This window comes from Olea europaea, unplaced genomic scaffold (genome assembly GCF_002742605.1).
Source record: "Olea europaea var. sylvestris unplaced genomic scaffold, O_europaea_v1 scaffold176, whole genome shotgun sequence".
Taxonomy (NCBI): domain Eukaryota; kingdom Viridiplantae; phylum Streptophyta; class Magnoliopsida; order Lamiales; family Oleaceae; genus Olea; species Olea europaea.
In genome coordinates this window covers 334149-342013 of record NW_019235321.1, presented here as the reverse complement: position 1 = coordinate 342013, position 7865 = coordinate 334149, and the positions used below count along the sequence as shown (strand labels likewise).

Genomic DNA, 7865 nt, shown 5'->3' with positions numbered 1-7865 from the left:
AGTCCAAGCTTTCCATGTACGCAAGCACCTATTTTTCCATGCAAATTCAAACTGCCAAAATCCATCGTACGTCACGAGTAAGCTACGAGTTCATTCAGAATTTTGTAAGCTTTCCAAAATGTGGGGGTTAAGGGCCCAAAATGGACACTGTATGCGAAAGTTATGCTAATTTCTTTGAACGTCGACAATTCGAGCATTCCATTTACGAAAGTGCCTATTTTTCCACACGAATTCAAACTGCCAATATCCATCATATGTCACGAGAAAGCTACATTTCATTCAGAATCGTAGTGAGCATTTCAAAATTGTATTATGGGCCCAAGATGGACATCGTATACGAAAGTTATGCCAATTTCTTCGAATGTCAACAATCCAAGCGTTCCATGTACGCAAGCACCTATTTTTCTACAGGAATTCAAATTGCTAAAATCCATCATACGTCATGGTGAAGCTACGAGTTCATTCAGAATCATCGTGAGCTTTTTAAAATGTGAGGGGGTCGACATTGCAAGCATTTCATGTATTCAAGCGCCTAATTTTCCACACGAATTCAAACGGCCAAAATCCATCATACGTCCTGGCGAAGCTACGAGTTCATTCAGAATCGTTGTTAGCTTTTGGAAATGGAAGGGGTTATTGGTCCAAAATGGACACCGTATGTGAAAGTTATGCCAATTTCTTTAAACGTCAACAATCCAAACGTTCCATGTACGCGAGCACATATTTTCTACACGAATTGAAACTGCCAAAATCCATCATACGTCATGGTGAAGCTATAAGTTCATTTAGAATCGTCAGGAGCTTTTCAAAATGTGGGGCTTATAGGCCCAAAATGAACACCGTATACAAAAGTTATGCCAATTTCTTCGAACGTTGACAATCCAAGCATTCCATGTATGCAAGCGCATGTTCTTCTGCACGAATTCATACTGCCAAAATCTATCATACGTCAGTGAAACTACGAGTTCATTTAAAATCGTCGTGAGCTTTTCAAAATGTGGGGTGTTTTGGACCAAAAATGGACACCACATGCAAAAGTTATGCCAATTTCTTTGAAGGTCTACAATCCAAGCGTTTCATGTGTAAAATCTCGAATTTTTACTTAGCATTAATTTATTTAATAGGAATGCAATGTTCAGTTAAGTCCTTATACAAGTTAATTGGTTATCTCTATAGTTAATTTGGATCTATGTGAATATCTTTATAGTTGAGGGACCAAAGTGAAAATAAGTTTCAGATTTATACCTTTATTAAATAGGCCAAATAGTTAATTATTGATGGAGTTAGAATTACCCTATCAATATTGGGCTCATTTTAAAGCTCGTAATAAATGGCGAATTATGGACTCAAGAAAAATTCAATTTGGATTCGTTAAACTTGAGTTATAGCCAATTAAGAAAACTACTTAGTTAATAATATTATTTATTAATTCGAGCTAAATTACTATATCAATATTGGACTCTTTTGATAGATAATAATTAATTATATATATTAGGATTAAGAAAAAGATATTTTGGATAAGTTGAATTAAGATAGAATCAATAGAAGAAACAAGATATAAATGAAATTCTAATTAATAGGCATACAGATTTTCGGCCATTAGGAAACTTGAATATGTTGAGTATTGATAATTATAAAATGTAATCAAAAGATAATTAATGAAAATCATAACCATGGTTTTATGGAAACTATTACAAGCTTTTTACTTCTTTAATAGGGAGATTCTATTTTCACGTGTGCCTAAGTTTTGAAATTATAATTAAGGGAATATCCTTTCTAATTAAGTAGGTAGGATTTATGTGGTCTTCCCTTGGCTTAATCGTAAATACTGGTCCAAATAGACCTAGGGCTTATTTGGGAGCGATTTTTTCATCCAAAAAATTGATTTTTTGACCGTCATTTTACTATTCCTGCCGTCGTATTTGATTTCTTCTCTTACAGGTGGACCCCAATTTTCTCCTGACGGTCAAAAAATCAATTCTTAGAATCATTCCCAAACAGACTCTTACTTCCCATGCAGATTTTTGAAGGTACATTTTTAAAGATAATTTACGTGGTTGGGTTTGAAAAGGATTAACAGAAACCTAATCAATTTTGCTGGCATATGACTCTAGTTTTCCATTTTCAATAGGAAAACAAGTTTATCCTTCCTGTGCACGTCATTTTTCTTTTAACTTCAGTTCCACGTGGCTTCTTATAGGTTAACGAACTCTTTATGTTATTTATGTAGTCTATTATCTAATTTAGTTTATGGTTAATATTTAATTAGTATGCATAAACTATTAGTTATTTTAGACTAAACTTATCCTAATGATCACGTGTGCAAAGGATATGCTCCAGTAATGTCTCCTCATTATTATAGTAGTTGGTTTGGGCACCAATATCAAAAGTTAATCCCCAAGTCAGATTATATCAAACAGGAGGTTAGGATTTCCAAACCAAATTTCTGGGATGTACTTGGACGAAATTTAGAGTTCTAATTTCAGTGAAATTCCACTCCCCACGTGATTACCCTACACCGTGGTTTAGTATAAATATAGCACTAAGCCTCAAGCATTCAGTAATTAATTCCTCATTCTTCTTCTGCGCGTCTTTATTCTCTCCTCCTCTTTAAAAATATTTCTCCATATTATTAAGGCTTTTTGAGGTTTTGGAATTTCAATAAAGAATCACGTTTTCAGCAATTTTGTTTTCCACGTTCATCTTCAAAAGGTGAGATGCTCAGTGCTATTAGTGGTTTGTCCACATCTTTTCAAATACGTTGTTATGTATGGATTTAATTACTTCAATTCAGAGCTCCTTTGGGAGAAATCATGATACAGTTTAAGGCACAATTTAGCCTTCACGTTATTTGCAGCGCTTGCTTGAATTATCATTTGTCATGGTGTGATAATTCTCATGTTATGTTGGTAAGAGAATTTATGCATAATTTCACGTTTGATTTGAATGTGGAGTAGCAAGTATCTCATTGAGTATAATTCGTTATACTCATCCCTCTCTATTTAAAATTTTCAGGTAGAAATTAGTATGCTGGACGGCGATGGATGGATGCATATTGGACCAATGGATCTCCATCATGAAGTACTTTAATTATTAGAAACACTAGAATATTTATTAACATTTGATTATTATTATTTTTAAATTTAGACTCAATTGTGAGTCACGTCATAACTTTCAATTAGTCCTATTTTTATTATTTGTTAGAACTACTTTTATTAATGTTTGATAAAAGATATGATTCCAAATTGTTCCGCATATGTTATTTAATTTAATTTACCTTTTGTTAAGGTTGTTCAATTTTTACTGAATTCCTCGTTATATTAAAATGTATTTGCCTCAAGCACTTTATTAATCAATTCACGTTTGGTAACGTTCCGGGTTGCTAGAGAATTCGGGGCGTTACATCATGTATGCAAGCACCTAGTTTTCTACACGAATTCAAACTACAAAAATCCATCATACGTTACGATGAAGCTACGAGCTCATTCAAAATCATCATGAGCTTTTTGAAATGTGGGGATTTTGGACCCAAAATGGACACCGTATTCAAAAGTTATGCCAATTTTTTCGAATGTGAACAATCCAAGTGTTCCATATACACAAGTGCCTATTTTTCCACACGAATTCAAACTACCAATATCCATCATATGTCATGGCGATGCTATGATTTCATTTAGAATCTTTGTGAGCTTTTTGAAATGGTGTTATTGGCCCAAAACGAACACAGCATGCGAAAGTTATGCTAATTTCTTCGAACGTCGACAATCCAAGCATTCCATGTACGCAAGCGCCCGTTCTTCCACACGAATTCAAATGGCTAAAATCCATTATCAATCATGGGAAAGCTACGAGTTCATTCAGAATCATCGTGAGCTTTTTGAAATGTGGGGGGTTATGGGCCCAAAATGGACACCGTATGCGAAAGTTATGCCAATTTCTTTGAACGTCGACAATCGAAGCGATCCATGAACGCAAGCGTCTATTCTTCCATATGAATTCAAACAACTAAAATCCATCGTATGTCATGGAGAAGCTATAAGTTCATTCAGAATCGTTGTGAGCTTTTCGAAATGGGATTATGGCCCCAAAACGAACACTGTATGTGAAAGTTATGCCAATTTCTTCGAATGTCGACAATTCAAGCATTAAATGTACACAAGCGCCTATTCTTGTGCACGAATTCAAACTGCCAAAATCCATCATATGTCATGGCAAAGCTATTAGAATCATCCTGAGCATTTCGAAATGGTGTTATGGGCCTAAAATGGATACCGTCTGCAAATGTTAAGCCAATTTCTTCGAACGTCAACAATCAAAGCGTTCCATGAACGTAAGCGCCTGTTCTTCCACATGAATTCAAACTACCAAAATCCATCATACATCAAAGTGAAGCTGGGAGTTCATTCTGAATCATTGCAAGCCTTTTGAAATGTGGGGGTGTAAGGGCTCAAAATGGTACGAAAGTTATGCCAATTTCTTCGAACGTCGACAATCCAAGGGTTCAATGTACTCAAGCGCCCGTTCTTCTACACGAATACAAACTGCCAAAATTCATCATACATCATGATAAAGCTATGAGCTCTTTCAAAATCATCATGAGCTTTCAGAAATGGTGTTATGGGCCCAAAACGGACACCGTATGCGAAAGTTATGCCAATTTCTTCGATCTTCGAAAACCCATACACTCCTTGTACGCAAGAACCTGTTCTTCTACATGATTCAAACTGCCAAAATCCATCATACGTCATGGGAAAACTATGAGTTTATTTAGAATCATCGTGAGCTTTTTGAAATGTAGGGGGGTTATGGGCCCAAATTGGACATCGTATGCAAAAGTTATGCCAATTTCTTCGAACCTCGTCAATCCATTCGTTCCATGTATACAAGCCCCTATTCTTCTACATGAATTCTGTCACACCCCCAAATTAATATTGATATCTATACACAACCTAGACATAGAATTTTACATATATTTTTTTTTTGAGTTTGTTAACTTCTAATCACCTGTGACATGATCATATAATATATCGAAACTCAAAACCATATCGCCATAATCCAACATATATATTCAGAGCTTATAAACATGTCTATAGGCCATTTCAAAAGTACACTATATAGGATTCCAAAATATAACCCTACAGATGGCAGCCTACAAAATAAACCTACAGGTCGTCATCCATGTACATCGAACTCTAGAATCCTGTAGGAGCTCCAGAGCTAGCCATGCTCTCTATGTAGTTCCATGTTCACCTACAATGCAAGAACTACATAAGCCAATGCTTAGTAAGCAAAATCATGCATGTCCTGAACATGAGTAATAACGACATACGACACCATGCCATTTACTTTAAATATCACGATAAAAAGTATCATATTTCAATATTCATCAAAGTCGACTAGAAATCATTTCACTTGAAATCTTTCATTTCATTGGGCCCTTGACCCACCTACTATGCACCGGATAGAGCTCTACATAATATCAATATCAATAATCAAGTGGCCAATATGAAATCGACACCGACGAGTGGACCATCCTCTCGTGACCACTAGAGGCCCATCCCCTAACTCCCCCTATGATCACCTAAGAAGTCTCCCACCCGGCAGCGCCAATAATCATAACAAGGGCATAGTCGAGTGGTCCGCCCTTCCGTGATCACCAAAGGCCCATCCCCTATCTACCTTTGCAATCACCCAGGAAGTAACACCCGCAATGCCAAACATATCACATAAGCATGCCTCACATGCCTCGGTGCCCTAGTAGTGGTCAATAAAACATTTATAATGAGACTCACTTTGAAATCATGTTTTGCATGCAGGATTTTCAACCATGTCACATGTCGTGCATGCATATGAAAATGCTCATGAATGACATGCTTAATGGAAGTTGTTGTCAATGTATTTTGCAACCGCACACTCAATGATCATAATCATCATATAGCGTACAATGAGCTTTCTTATCAAAGTATGAAAATATCCTGACATCACTATACCACAAATGCTAGGTTCTTGCATCATAGTTGCAAAATGGATTTTTACTTACCTTTCGCCTTTATGTGTGTAAGCTCCTATGGAGTGTGTATCAATTTCCTTTTTCGCTCAACGTCGAAAAGTCACCTGTATTGTCATCTAATATTAAATACACTCCTCCATTTAATAATCTTAACACACACAATCCCAAAATACGTCCATTCACGCCAAAACAATTTAGAAAAAATCATTATTTCAAGTTACCGATGGCATTACAAACTAATCCCATAAGTCTCGCTATCTCTCGAGTCCAATTATGGACGTCAACGTCATCCAATTGTTTTTGACAACCTAGTATTCCTTAGGATATATTTTCTAGGCCCAAGAGTTCATTAGGGGACATCTAAATGTTGAAATCACATTAAATACCCGAATGGACAGAATCTGTTTTCTAGGTTTCCATCACCGTCCACTCATTTTTCAAATTATTTTTCATGTCCTTACCTACATTTAACGGTTCCCAGACTTTTACTACACAGCTATAACATATATGTGAAGATAATCAGATCATAACATTGTGACAAATGAAGTGTTTGGAGCTTCAAAAACAGTCCATTTTCCACTACACAAAATCAGGCAGTTTTTCCCTTTGACTGTTTTCAGTTTCCATTTTATTATTATGATACCAACAGAATTCTAGGCCATTAAAATCATTTCTACACTCCCTACTTACATATAAAAACGTTCATATTGACATATATAAGTTAAACACTAAGTATCATCCCAAAATCAAGGTATAAATCACTCAATCCAGCAATTCCTCATCTCTGTCCAGATTACTTTCTTTCAAATTCTTGCAATTAATTACCCCTATTTATGCATCATAACATCATTAAGAACACTCCAAATTAATTACAAACAAGTTCAGATGTTTAAGAAATCATAAACCCCTTAAGAAATAGTAGAAACAAACCTCAAAACTGTGGAGTAACAAAGCTGTTCAGAAATTCCAGCTTCTTGTTTCTATTTCTCTTTGACTGTTTCACCCTCTTTTCACTTGGAATCACTTAGGGACGAGCTAAGGGAGTTAATATATTATCTAGGAGGTAAATGAGTGGTCTTTAAATGGTTGAAGTCGTGCATATTAGTTAAGGATTAAGAATATCATGGGCTGCAACCACCTCAAGCAATCAAGGTGAGTCACTAAGCAGGAGCTGTCATCTTGGCTGCAATACTTGACTTTTCTACCATTATTTTTGTGTCCATTTATGATATTTAAGATATATATTCATCCTATATTAAGTCCTTGGGGATTAGACACGAAATTTATGCCTTAAGGTTGAAGCAATTATATATTAAAGTGAAAAGTCCTCTAGTATGAGCTGTCCAAGTAGGAGGTGGCTTCTTGCAGCCAACTTTGACTTCTCCCTTGCACCACATGGAGCCATATGTGACTTAGAAGAGTTATAAATATCTTGTGTAAAGTTCTAAGGACTTATAGGACGTGTTGGAGGCTTAAGGTTGAAGGAATTAGAGGTTAAAGTGGCAAGTTGTCACATGTTAAGTAGGTGTTGTCTCCTTTGATTAAATTCTGATTTTACATCTATCCTTGTAGGTATAAATCAAGTGTCATTCGTTTATTTTGATGTGCTTACAATCTATTTCACTTGCATTAAGATCCCAAAGTACTTTATAGATCTAATTCCTCAGCTGTTCATTTAATTTCTTACCCAATTCTCAACCGATTTCAACAATTCGCATCTCAATACTTATAATGTCGTATAAGACATATATTATTACGTTGTGATAATGTCACTTCATCCCTCATATCACAAATATGTGAATTACCTATCTAGGGTTTAAGGTGACCTTGATTAGCCGAATGGAAAGCTTGAACC

The 7865-nt window shown here is 35.7% G+C and overlaps 2 long non-coding RNA genes across 2 annotated transcripts; one reads left to right on the top strand and one right to left on the bottom strand.

The window, feature by feature from the left end:
* The first annotated feature begins 2596 nt into the window (after positions 1 to 2596).
* Positions 2597 to 3287, top strand: LOC111378033. The gene is made up of 2 exons (XR_002699804.1): positions 2597 to 2712; positions 3016 to 3287. It is a non-coding gene; the product is annotated as an uncharacterized LOC111378033 (long non-coding RNA).
* Positions 3288 to 5218: 1931 nt separating this feature from the next.
* LOC111378036 lies at positions 5219 to 6982 on the bottom strand. Its single transcript, XR_002699806.1, has 3 exons — positions 6941 to 6982; positions 6041 to 6114; positions 5219 to 5250 (listed from the first exon to the last, which is right to left on the bottom strand). It is a non-coding gene; the product is annotated as an uncharacterized LOC111378036 (long non-coding RNA).
* Positions 6983 to 7865: the final 883 nt, after the last annotated feature.